The following is a 14,636-nucleotide window of genomic DNA, read 5'->3' as shown; positions in this document are numbered from 1 at the left end:
AGATTCCTTTATGAAGCCATTATGACACGGTACGGATGTCCGGTTGAGCTCGTCACGGATCAAGGTGGGCATTTCCTTAATGCGGTGTTACGGGAACTGGTTACCCGGCACCTAATCATTCATAAGAAGTCCACAGTGTATTACCCTCAGGCAAACGGACAGGCGGAGTCCTCGAATAAGGTGTTGCTAGTCATTCTGAAAAAGCTGGTCAATGAAAATCGGACAGATTGGGATGAAAAACTTTACTCCGCATTATGGGCGTTCCGGACTTCCTATAAGGTTGCGACGGGGTTCACGCCATTCAAGTTGGTTTACGGAGGTGAAGCAGTGGTCCCCATGGAATTCCTAGTACCGAGTCTGCGGATTGCAGCGGCAGAGAAATTGGGCTGGGACGAGTCCGTAGACCGGAGGATTGAACAGCTGGATCGGCTGGGTGAGGAGCGGTTCAACAGTGCGTATCTTGCACAGGTAGTCCAGGACAGACGGAAGGTCTGGGTGGACCGTCATTCAAAGAAGAAGACCTTCAAACGGAGACATGCCGTGATATTGTTTAACACTCGGATGGGTCCGCATCCGGGTAAGCTGAAGTTACGGTGGGGAGGTCCGTATTGGGTGGTGGAGCGTTATGGTGACGGCACGTTCCGATTAGGAACACTACAGGGGGAGCTGTTGCAGAAGCCGGTAAATGGATTTCGTCTCCGACCATATACAGGGCCCATGCCACCTTACCCATTTCCGGAGATACCACCTGTGATGATCATTTCAAATGCATTTGTAGCCATTTCGGTGGAGAAACCGATGATGGGGGCTATTAGTACGCACGTGTGGTATCACTCACTTTATTCCGAGAAACGGTGGGAGCAAAGCTTCGTGTTGCGGAGCGAGGACGCCGCCATGCAATCTACTGAATCTTCGAAGTGGGGTTTTTATCAGGATGATGGGACACTTGATCGTTGCATGCAAACAAGGAGTTCACCAGGGCATCCAAAAGGCAATTTGGAAGCAAAAGGGGGCTTATTTCCAACTCTTTGTTTTCCAGAACTCTTCTCCCTCGCATCCCAGCTTCTCGCCGCTATGGTGGTCTTCCATCTGATCAATCCGTTACCTGTTGGGGATGAGGCTGTGCAGTCTTGGCTGACACGAGCTCGTCTGGTGGAGTTCGCAGGTTTGCCATGGGCTACGACACCAGTTCATCCATTGGCGCAAGATATCTTGGCGCAGCTTGCACGCGGGTGCAAGGTCGTGGTGTATGGAAAGACTTTCACCTTGTGCAAGGAGCTGGTAGCGGCCCGGTTGCACTTGCTGGTGGATGGTCCATGCAAAGTCACGAAGCTTACCAGCAGTGCCATAGAGGCAGCTCTCGGCGCAGGTTGCAAGGGGGAGTACAACATGAAGAAGCTGGATGCTTCGAAGAAGACATGCTACAAGATTATTGCGGAGGCACTCTGGCAGAAGGTGAAAGCAGAGCTACTGGGACAGACCCAGTTTACTTAATTCCAGAGGGCGGAGCAAGGGAAACCGGTTCCCTGGGCGAAGCTGATGGCGGACAGAATTCTGGAGGTGGCCAAGAAGCTCTTGAAGCCAACGGCAACATCCCGGATGGGGCAAGTCTTATTTCTTTTGTTCGGACCAGATGCGGAACCGGTAGTCCCAGGGTCGTATGTGGAAGTGGAGGAGTCCACAGACGATGCTTCGGACAAGGAGTCCAAGGAGGTGGAACCAGCAAGATCAACAACGGAGGGAGCTCTGACGCCAAGGAACCAGGTGACTCCGGTAGTACCTGCGGTGGAGGTTACGGCGGTAGTACCTGCAGTGGTGGTTCCGGCAGAAGTTCCACAGGGCAGCCAGAGGAGTAGGCCAGCGGTCTCAGCAACATCGAGCCGCATGGCCAGTTTATTGAAAAGAAAGTTGGCTCTTGTGCCGGACGGAGCAATGTTGAAGAAAACCCGCCCGGAAGCGGAGGCCTTGCAAGGGGAAAGCTCAGTCCACACTCGGGAGGACAGTTCGGGGAGACAGGCATGTCAGGAGGAAACCCGTGTAGTCCCAAGGGGGAGTGGTGAGCTGCAGCTATCTCCGCCGGTGGAGACATATGATCTGGTCACGGCACGACGGTTGGCGGAGCGCTTGCTCCAATGTTTTCAGAAGGGGCAGCTGGAGGAGAATGAGGCGAGGTTGCGCCAGGAAAATGCCAGGCTGCTCGAACGCAATCAACAGCTGCAGGAGCAGTTGTTACGATTCCAACAGATGGATGCACGGCGACAGCAGGATATGGAGGAAGCAAGGACAGCGATTGTCGCCCAAACTCAAGAACACCTGCGGCTGACGGAACAATTGATGGAGAAGGCTACAACTGCGACCGCCAGGGTGCAGTTGTTGGAAGCGGAAGTCATGGGGTACCGGCAACCCTCTAGCTCTACACGCATGCTGGACGAGGCACTTTTGTTGGATTTATCGAAAGCCTTCGTCGCAGAGATGCAGGGTATTTTTCTTGATCATCAACGTCAATTGCGAGTAGAGCTGGAGCGGGCTTGCAGGCCTCTCGATCGACGGTTGGCCTGGAGGGATGAGGATGATCCGGCGGGAGGGGGCACAGGAACAGCATTTTTACCACCAGTACCGGTGACGGAAACTGCGGCACAACTGGAGGGTGGAAGTTCTACATCGGCAAATACTCTCGGGAAGCAGACAGCGGCGGGACCGGTGGATTCTTCCAAAGGCTATGTCAAACGGATCGCCGAACTGGAAGAAGCCCTCCGAAGAGCGAAGGCCAGAGGAAAAAGACCCGAGATCGCACAGGTTCCCGCAATGAAGCCATGACCCCAAGCGGACGCAGCAGCCGCTTTTGTGGTAGCTTTTCCGGAGCCAGCGGACGGGGAATCCTTTGACGCAAGGCAATTTTTGCAGCTGCAAGAACACGTCGCGGTGGTGCAACAGCAGTGTGACGATGCCAGATCTCAACTGTTGGCACTCAAGCTCGCCCGGAAAGAAGAGCACCATCAACATGAAGTTGAGGTGAAGAGCCTCATGGCCGATTTGCTGAAGATCAGAGCTACTACGGCAGAACAATCAACAGGTGCCCAAACCAAGGAATTGGGGCGGGTAATGAAACGATTGGATGGTGTGGCGAAGAAAGCAGATCGCAGTATGCGGGTAACCGATCTCGAACTCGCTCTATCTGAGAAGACCCGACTGCATGAAGAGGAGCTACAACAGCTGCGGAGAACGAGTCATGTTGAGAGAGCAGCTCTGTTGGTCGACCTGCGGACAGCATGCCGCTATATTCATCGGATGGCGGCAGTAGCTCAGCAGGCGGGGGCGGCGGCACCACCTTTCTATGGATAGCTCCAAATTTTTGTGGATGCCCATGCTCTCAACCCGCAGCAGCTACCTTTACTTCGACCGGCGCAAGCGGCTCCGGCAGTACAAGTACTGGCGCCGGCGGCTCCAACAGTTCCGGCGGCGGCAGCGGCAGCAGTTCCGGCGGCGGCAGCGGCGGACGATGATGGTGGCGACGTCGAGGATGAACCGTAGCGGAGAATCGGTGGGTTCGGATGCGGATCCGGAATCCGATTCACCGGGAGTGCCAAGTGTTAAGGGCAAAAGCAGCAACAGCAAAGAGGAACTAGGGGGGGAGTCCTTAGATCATTATCATTAATACGTTGTATCTAGTTTATAGTGAGATATGAAAAGACGGAAGTTCTAGAACCATCACGGCAACCATCACGGCACGGCAACCATCACGGCAACCGTCACGGCAACCGTGAAGGAGTTATGTGTGCCGGTTAGATAAAAGAGAAGAGAGCGATCATTCAGGGGGCTCATTGATGAGGATCGGAGCAAGGATCAGTGTGATCAGAAGAGGAACATTGTTATGTATCAGAGAGTACGGTGTTGTACTGCTCGGAGAAGTGTAATACAGATATTCTATTGCATCTACCTTATTGTTTTATCATGAATGATTCTGTCGATCACTGTTCTACTCTATGAATTTTCATACGCAGTTCTGAAGTTCGATTACGCATGTAAATCTGTCGCAGTAGTGCGTTTTGAGTTAGTCTTCAGAGTAGAGAGGGCTAACATTGGCCTCTTTAGGAAAGGGTTGCCGATGCTGCTTGCCCATCATGCAAGCTTCACATACATCGGGTAGATTTGAAATTTCTGGTAGGTCTACAATCATTCCACTTTTATGCATCTCCTTCAAAGAACTAAGGTTTAGATGACCAAACCTCTCATGCCACAGCTTAGTATTCTTCACATCCACTCGAGCATTGAAAGCTGAGAGTTCGTAAATGTTGTTGCATCGTGTACGTTTACCAATGACCTTTCCTTGAAGATCCAGGATTTGTGCACCATTCTTATCGAATTGAACTTTGAGGTCCCGATCCATGATCGAAGAAATAGACAACAAGTTCCTCTTGATATCTGGCAGATAAAGAACATCGGATAACTATTTTACAACTCCATCTAACTTGAGAGCAATTGTACCTTTTCCTTTTGCTGGACATTTTGCATCATTGTCGACTACTACCAGGATGTCATTCCCTACCAGCTGTAGAGAGGTATACCAATCCTTCTGACTCGTCATGTGGCATGATGCACCACTATTAATGATCCACGGTTCATCCACAGGTACATGAACTGCCTCCATGCAAATCTCCTCAATTGCGATGAACAGCTCTATTGGTACTGCCTGCGCGCTGTTGCTGGACTCTTTCTTTACTCCGTTCTTCTCATCTGCAATCTTCTTTCGGCACTCATTCTGCTTGTGCCCTGCCTTGTTGCAATAGAAGCACTTGATCTTCTTCTTTCTCTTTTTATCATCAGAAGAAGATGGGTCACCAGAGTCCTTACCCTTACCTTTCTTTGATCCGGTCCAGAAAGTCGAATCTTCTCCAGTCCTCGTCTTTTGATGCATCTCCTCCCCCAAAAGCATTGCGCTGAATTCCTCAAGGTTGAGGGGCAGATTTTTGAACACCATAACAAGACCTGATCGTGCAGATTCTTCACCCTGGTGATGAACTTCTCTGTCGCTTTAGACTTAGACAACTTCTCGTTTGTGAGTTGAGTGTCCAGATTCAGAATCCATGTCTGATTCATGGTCTCGTACTGATTTTTCAAGACCATCCATGCCTCCTCTGCTATGGTGACATGTTGAATGAACACCATGATGGAATCACTAACCTCTCACTAACACTACAGACAATAGAACGCAATGCATCTACATTTCTTCTTGTCCATGCAAGAATCTCATTCACAGTTGGTACTATTTGTTGTCCTGCATTGGCTAGATCCGGTCTCGCAATTGGCCTCACGTCCACCGAGCGTCCACCCCAGTAGCAATGTCCCAAAGCTCATATGCGCTTAGGATGGTCTTCATCTTGAACTTCCAGAGTGGATAGTTAGAGCTATCCAACTCTCCACTTTTGCCGAACGGTGGGATTTGCAGTCTTGCGGGCTGGGCCATCTCTCACAATCTGCTCGCAAACAAAAACACACTACCAAATCTTCTTGCTAGAGTCCATGCTCTGATACCATGTAAGAAAATAATACAACATCTGTGCTCAACAGATAATAGGATCTCGTATGCAAGAGAGAAAACAAGATAGTATGGAGAATCAAAAATTTGATTAATATAGAACTGATACAATAGATGGCGCTGCCTCCCAACCGTGCGCTCCTATGAAAGAAGCTTCGATGGCGTGCTGGAAATAGTAGAAGATGGAGGCTGGATGCTAAGGAATCAGGGTTGCTGGAGCCAGTAATGAAATGGGCTTCATGGGCTTGCTCTTATATAGCCACCAGTCGTAGTCGTTAGGCTCAATCGGGTGGCCGACCTAGTCCACCCAAAATGGTCGACTGGGGGTTGGTCCCAAAATAGACCATTGACCATACAATAGAGCCGATGCGCAAAATAGAGCAAGTAACCTACGGTCTCCGTTCGGCCCAGAGCCAATCCGGGATCATCTGAGGCTCCAAACGGGCCCTACAACCCGAGAGTGGGCTACCTCAGGAAATGCTCCATCTACTCTCAGTGCGGTCAGTCAAGGGATGCCTTCCTGCACTTGCATGTAGCCTAGTTGGCAGGTGCCAACTCGATATCACCAAATAATTCCTTCATGAGCTCTTATGAATCACTTGGTGATTGCTGTGGTCTAATAATAGCAGCTGAAAAGTCCAGCTTCCTCTTGAAAGGTGGGGCGTGGGAGTCAACTGTTCCAAAGCAAAAACATTTCTCATCATCAAGGAAGAATTCCACAGGGCCAAAGATAGCAAAACAATGAGGTAGAAGTGAGAATCAAATCAGACACAAGAATTTGCAGCAAAACGCGATGGGGGACCCATTTGGAAAATATAAAGCACTCTCCTCACATTTTGTTGCAAATTCTCCAGTTCTGTTGATATGCATGTCAAATCAAACACTAGGTTCATCTCATTGATTCCTGGACAGTATGATTTGATATGCAAGAGAAAGGCTGGAGCTGAGTGAAGCTTTTCATGAGGAATGTGTCAACAACAGGAATTTGCAGCAAAATGCGATATGGGCTACTTAGAGATGTATAAACCACTCTCCTCGCATTTTGTTACAAATTTCTAGGTTCTATTCATATCCATCTCCGATCAAACTTCCTGGGTGATTCACCACATTCTTGGACAGTATCAATTGAATATGTAACAAGAAGGGTGGACTGAGTGAAGACATTTGGACATCAAAAATCCAATGGATGGAAGAAATATATGTCAAAAAACATTGAAAAGAATCTAGAATTATGACCTTTTTTTTCCTTTTCCATGCTATTGGAGTTGCACTGGTGAATCTCTTGCTCTTTCACTAGCTTGAACTCTGTACTCTAGGTAACCTGGAGATCTGGCAGTGGTAGTACTCTTCAAGTAAGTTGCAGTCTGGATGGAGTGTGCTGGGTAGGAAAGGATCAGAGAGAGAAGGAAACGGAAGATGCGAGGGTCCTGGCAGGGATGAAAGATTGGGAGGCAAGGGAGGGAAGAGTGGTTGTGGAATTGATTATGAAATCATGAATGGCACAAGTTCCAAGGCATAAAGTGTACCTTTCACACGTGCCAAATTTCAAACTCCAAGAGATCTAGGTCCCATCCACACGTGTGAAAAACGACTACATTCCACACGTGTGGGATTTAGTAGCTGCCTTATTTGTATTTTGCACTTATTTGTGGTATCCTGTCTCAGCCCTCTTGCCCTCCAGTCTCTGCTCTCTTGCCTCCCTACCTCCATACTCTGCAACATTAGCATCCTGACCAATAGTACAGGTTCATCCCCAGCACAGGGTACTCATCAGCAGCATAGCACACCCACAGATAGATTCAGGTCAGGAATAATGGGTTCTTCCCTCAGTCTCTGCAATCTTCTTGCCTACCATAGAAACAATCCATCCTACATGGAAATGAATAGATTCAGTCCATATTTAATTTAGTTGTCAAGACAGAGAAATCACTGTAGGAATGCAGATCTTCAAGTGTGATAATTGCATGTGAGGGTAAAACTGTACTTATGGGTTCTTCCTTCAATCTGTGCACACTTCTTGCCTTCCATAGACTCAATCCATCCTGCATGGACATGCAAACACCTTCAAATGACTGAAGGCATATTCTAGCATGCTGCCTCATGAATTTGCAGGAAAACGTGAGGAGAAGGCCTTAGGAATTTCAAACAGCCAAAATCGCGTTTTGTTGCAAATATTGAAATGTTGCTTCATCTGTCATTCTGGTTTTGTGACTTCCATAGCTATCCATGGCTATACTCTTCTTGCATAAACTCCATTCATACTGTATTTAGTTGTGAAGACAGAGAAATCACTGTAGGAATGCACCAGCATGTCATTTCAGGAATTTGCAGGAAAATGCGATTTGGACCTGTTAGGAATTTCAAACTCCTCGTATCACGTTTTATTGCAAATTTTTCAATGTTGCTTCATCCACCCCTGTGATTGCCCTTTTTTTGTCAAAACATGTTCTCCATGGCTGTAATCTCTTTCCATTGCTTTGTATGCAGTTTGTTAGAGTGATGGCAAGAACCAAGTCAACTGCAAGGAAAGCTGGCAAAGGGCCAGGGCTTGCAGCAACAGCAGCTGGGGTAGGTACCAAGAAATTTAGTGTGCCTCCAAAGGGAAGAGCTGCACATGGCAGGAAGGGTAAGCCAATGAGCCTGCTCAATCAAAAGGCCAAGAGATTGAATCATGGTGCAGGTGTGCTAAGGGAGATCAGGAAGCAACAGAAAGCTATAGGCTTTGCAATCCCCAAGGCACCTTTTCAAAGACTGGTGAGAAAAATATGTGATAGTTGGCACCTTGGGTTCAGGTGGAACAGGACTGCCATTCTTTCCTTACAAGAAATGGCAGAGGATTACTTGGAAAAATATTTTGAAGATGCAATGCTGGTAGCAGCCCATGCTCACACGGTGACTTTGATGGCCAAAGACTTCAACACTTTGTCCAGAGTGAGATGGAGGTATGACAAGCTTGTTCATCTTGTGGAATGGCAGGACATAAAGATGAGAGACATATTATTAATTCCACCTACAAGGAAGTTGAAGGCAGATAAGGTTAAGGTTGTTGAAGTAACCCACTCAAAGAACACCAGAGGGAAGACTGCTTATGAGGAGTCACTGAAGCAGCAAATAAAAGAAACAAAATCTATTATAGATGTGGAGACTGGAAAGAGGGAGCTGCAGGTACATAGAAGGTTGCAGGAGTTGGGCCCTAATATAGTTGTCCATATTGAGGATGAATTTTCAGTGAATGACTTTGACTTGACAAAACCATGCTTGGCAGCATTGGCTCATAAGAATGAGTATTGCTCAGATACTATCATTCTTGCAATGCTCTAGTAAGTGTCTATTATTTTACATTTTTTGCAAAAGAATCCTCCTTGTACCTCCTTTATACCCTACCCTAATTATTTTTTGGTCCTATGCAGCATGATGAGAAGCTGGCTTCACCCCTCTGTATAGCATACAGTCCATATTATTGATCCTGCCATTTCTTCTAAGTTAAGAGATGCAAAGGAAACTCCCATCAGTATTTCCAACTGGTTCAGACACTGCAATTTTGAAGTAATTGATGTTTTGCTACTTCCATACCATAATAGGTATGTGGGTGACTACTTCTTTTAAGATTCTTCTTTAAGATTGAGAACTCTTGTAGCCTTTGATTTCCTAATGCTTTTTTCCTTATGCAATGACCACTGGAGTTTTGTTTCTATTGACATCCAACAGAAGCAATGCTTTATATTCAACTCTCTTAAAAACACACACAGAGAGCTGAAATAGTGCTGTGTGTGCTTTTTGAACTTAAAACTTCATTATTTTGATATCATACGAACTAAATTATATGTATTGCAGTAGTATTAGAAGGCTTCTAGATGCATTGGAACACTGTCCTCCTAATGTCTCTCTTTTGGATTCAATAGAGCCAATAAATCTAGAGGTAAAAAGTCATTCCCTCTACTAATGTCTATTTCATGCTATGCCTTTGAACTTATTGAATAATTTTGTTTTGTTCAGATGTTAACAGTTTCTAACATATCTTTCCAACTGTACAGACACCACAACAAGATGATTCAAGTAGCTACGGATGGAGAGTGTTGATCAGTGCCAAATATCTACTTTCAAACTATTTTGAGAAAGAACAGCCAGACCTTGTAAGAAAAAATAAATTTCATTTAGCTTGAAGATAATTCATAATGATACAAAGTGTTCTAAATTATCATATGCCATTGCAGATGAAAGAAGATAGCTTCAGTGCAAACTATGTATATAATTTTAGAGCTCATACAATTTGGAGGTTTTTGAGCTATGCCTCCCCCAAACTTATTGTTCCAGCTACTGTCGAGTTGGGTGAGAGCTCTAAGGTACAAGAAGGTGTCATACACCTTGATGCCACAGATGAAGCTGATGTGGTGCCACAGGAACAAGCACCTAGTGCTGAGGAGGAGAAGCCACAGGAGCAAGGACCTGCTACTGATGTTGTTGAGGAGAAGATGGAGCAACAGCAAACAGATGCTCCTGGGGTAGTAGAGGAGACAATGGAGCAGCACCAACATACTGTACAGGACAGGATGGAGCATCAAAAAAGAGATTATCCAAAAAATGATGATAGGGAGATCTTGGACCATGTAGAGCAGCCTCTAGATCAAGCTGTACATAAATAGAAAATGGATGTCAGAAATATGTTCTACATGTACAACTAAACACTTCTGTACAAAATCTTACTTGATTGAATACAAAACCTTTATTTATGGAGTCTGTGTTATCTCAATTTTCAAATTTTCAATGTCTTTGCATTTTATTGAGCTCTCTCTTCTTTTGAGCAACTGCAAAAAAGCAATATGAATCAGAGTGGTAAAGTAAACTAATAGCAATGCTTAATGAGACTAGGATAAATCAGATGGTGTACCTTTTTATTGTTGTAGATAAATAAAAAGTCATTTGAAATAGAACCTTTTGTCTCAAACAGAATGTCATTGCGCAATTGAGCTAGGGAGCAGCATTCTCTTAATGAGATATTGACTAGCACATCACCATTCTCAACAACATCAATATCAAGAAGTTGATTTTCTGCATAAAAAGAATCTTCATCTTGATCCATTGGGACTAGTTTTGTGCCTAGCATTCGACTGCGCTTATAATAAAAAGAAAAAATAAAATTTTGTGATGCAACCATGTACTTCAGTTGCATAGAAGGTTGGACAACCTCACAAAACACTGAACTACATGTCTTCTTATCCCAACCTTTATCCAAAAATTGTGGCATGCATGTTGAACTTGTTGCTTTAACTATGAACATTGTTTTTGAAACCTTCACTGGAAAGGTATTAAACAAGTCCACAAAAACTGTGAGAGGCATGCATAAAGAAATTTTTATTATCCTTGTGGCAATATTGGGCCTCAAAGCTTTCTGTACTTCTTTGAAAAGCTTGACCCTATATGCCTCTGTAACACTAGAATGTGGGTGAGGCCAATCCATTGAATTCCATGCCGGAAGGTCTTGTTTTATTAACACACCATGTGTGTTAGCATTGTCCAGCAACTGATAAAAATGATTAGTAAAAAATATACTTGATTGAGCTAGCTCTGTTCCACATTGACCTTGGTATTGTTGTTCTCCTATCGATCCATGCAGAACATCTACAAATCCCAGAATACAATCGATGTTTTGCCATGTCTCATACGATGAAGAATTAAATCTATAAAACAACACAAGAATGTCAATAAGCAAAGAAAGAAAGCTTCATCTTAAAAATCCATACACCTCGTAAAGAAAAAAACCACAATAGAAAAATATACAATTAGGCCTGTGTTGTGGAAGATCTTTTGGATAGTCTCGCAAGACAAGTTCTTTATGCATGTACACATGCTGAATCAAAACTTCTTTCACCGATATCTTCCCTTTGGTGATTTTAAAATCTCGTACTCTTCCCTTCCATGACACCAAGAAATTGTTTTTTGTCTGGGGTCTTTTTCTTTTTCTAGGTTGCATGAGCACCCATGCTCCTTTCGAAACACTAAACCTTTCCCAAGTTCCTTCCGTTTTGACTGTACTTGAATTCTCTACCGAAGAAATAGAAGAAGCAGGTCGACGGGGTAAGGATGTGTGGTATAATTCTGCCTTCATAACATTATCATCCACAGAGCGTCTTCCACAAGAACGGCCATGGTTTTTATTCACCATGGAGATTTTCTGAATCTGTAACAATAGCAAAGTAATGTAAATAAGATAACAAATTGAAGTTTCAAGAAAGAGAAAGTGGGCAGACAGACAGTTGACAAGAAACATCTTACTCTACCGCCAAACAGGATCAAGGGAGCAGTTTTGGAAAATAAGAGGCTGCTGCACAATGAGGCAGTGGTGTAGAATGGTAGACCTTTCGAAGGAAAGGCGGCACAACATTTCAAACTTCAAAGGAAGGTGGAAGCGGGAAGGCCCTTGTCAGATAAAATGTCAGTTTAGATTCTATCTTCTTGTCCAAAGATCTTGTGAGAATAAAAAACCAATCTCCACATTAATGTAGCACACTTGTACCTACATAAAGTATTGTTTCTTTTTTCTATTTTCTCTTATTTTCTGAATTTCAAACGTTACATTGGCCCTCTATTGATTGGTTGAGAGCTTATTTTTCCAAACTGTAAAAGGCCCTAAAATGAGCTCCCTTTTTTCCTAATGTATGCATGATGGCATAAGAATTTTGACTAGGTGTTATTGTATTTGGAGTAGCGTAGCATATTGCTTTAGGATAGAGCCTATACCCATCGATGAGATGTGGAAAGCGAAAAAAAATGCATGGCCAACCATGCAAATGGTGTTTGATAGGGATGAAACTTTGCATGGGTATCAAAATAAATAATTTAAAGGCGTGTGAAAAGTAGCATATCTATTGGAAAAATGCACATGCAATAGGTGCACACATATGCTTATTTTTTGATACTCAATTATGCCAAAAATATGTGTGCCGAACAATGAAAATATTGTCTAATGGGCATGATACTTTGCACGGCATTTATATTGATGGTTTAAGGTATGTGCAAAGTATTGTACCCATCAGACAAATAAACATGTGATAGGAGCACGCTCATACATATTTTTTATACTCCATGTATGAGAGGTCATAAAAAATGAGAACATATGCATGCCCAACAATGCAAATGGTGTCTGATGGAGATAATAGTTTGCATTGGAATTAAAGTAAATAGTTCTAATGAGTGCGCAAAGTATCATATCCATTGGAAAAATTCACATACAATAGGAGCACACTAATACATATTTTTTACACTCATGTATGAGACGTGGTGAAAAACGAGAACATATGTGTGCCCAGCCATGCAAATGGTGTCTGATGGACATGATACTTTGCACAAGCCTTAAAGTGAATAATTATAAGGATGTGAAAAGTATCATACACATAGGAAAAATGCACATGCAATAGGAGCACGTCAATATGTATTTTTGACACTCATGTATGAGACATGGTGAAAAATGAGATATATGCATGCCCAACCATGCAAATGGTGTCTGATGGACATGATTCTTTTCACGTATCTTAAAGTAAAAATATTGAAGGCATGTGCAAAGTATCCTACCCATCGGACAAATGCACATGTGATAGGATCACATCGGTGCATATTTTTTTATACTCATGTATGGGACGTGGTGAAAAAGGTGAAAATATGTGTGCTCAACCATGCAAATGTTTTTTGATGGATGTGATACTTTTCATGGGCCTTAAGTGAATAGTTTTAGGGTGTGTGTAAAGTATTGTACCCATCGTACATATGCACATGCGGTAGTAGCACACCAATGCATACTTTTTCATACTCATGTATGAGATGTGAAAAAGTAAGAACATATGCCTGCCCAACCATGGAAACAGTGTCTGAAGGTCATGATACTTTGTATGGGCCTTAAAGTGAATATTTTTAAGGTGTTTGAAAAGAATTATACCCATCATACATATGCACATGCAATAGGAGCACGCCGATGCATTTTTTTTAACCATGGTGAAAAACAAAAACATATGCATGTACAACCATGCAGACAGTGTTAGATGGACTTGATAATTTTCACAAGCCTTAAAGTAAATAGTTTTAATTAATTTTCAAAGTATTGCATCCATCGGACAAATGCACATGCGATAGGAACACACTGATGCATAGTTTTTATATTCATGTAGTATGACACATAAACACGAACATATGTGTGCCCAAACATGCAAAAGGTGTCTGATAAGCATGATACTTTTCACATGAATTAAAGTGAATAGGTTTAAGTTATGTACAAAGCATCATACAAATCAAACAAATACACATGCGATAGGAGCACGCCGATGCATATTTTTTAAAGAATTTATGGGACATGGTGAAAAACCCAAAAATATGCCTGCCTAACTATGCAAATGGTGTCTAATGGACATGATAACTTGCATGGGCCTTGAAATGAATAGTTTTAAGTCAGTCATGTTCAAAGTATTGTATCCATCAGACATATGCACATGCAGTAGTAGCACGCCGATGCATATTTTTTCATACTCATGTATGAGATGTGGTGGGAAAATAAGAACATATCCCTGCCCAACCATGCAACAGTTTTTGATAGCCATGATACTTTGCATGGTTGTTAAAGTGAATATTTTTAAGGCATGTGTAAAGAATTGTAGCCATCAGACATATGCACATGCAATAGGAGCACACCAATGCATACCCATGTATGAGACATGGTGAAAAATGAAAACATATGCCTGTCCAACCATGCAAATAGTGTTTTATGGACATGATACTTTGCACATGCCTTAAATTCAATAGGTTTACGTTATTCTCAAAGTATCATATCCATTAGAAAAATGCACATGTGATAGGAGCATGCGGATGCGTATTTTTCATACTCATGTATGAGACATGAAAGACGAGAACATATGCATGCTCAATGATGCAAAGGGTGTATGATGGACATGATACTTTGAACAAGCATTAAAGTAAATAGGTTTAACATGTGTGAAATGTATCATACCCATCAGACAAATACACAAGCGATAGGAGCACATTGATGTTTATTTTTTATACTCATGTATGGGACCTACTGAAAGATGTAAAAATATGCTTGTCCAACTATGCAAAC

Source organism: Dipteris shenzhenensis, chromosome 22 (genome assembly GCF_047967505.1).
Source record: "Dipteris shenzhenensis isolate YYH24624 ecotype China chromosome 22, Dip_SZ_1.0, whole genome shotgun sequence".
Classification (NCBI taxonomy): Eukaryota; Viridiplantae; Streptophyta; class Polypodiopsida; order Gleicheniales; family Dipteridaceae; genus Dipteris; species Dipteris shenzhenensis.
Note: the sequence above shows the minus strand (reverse complement) of the source record.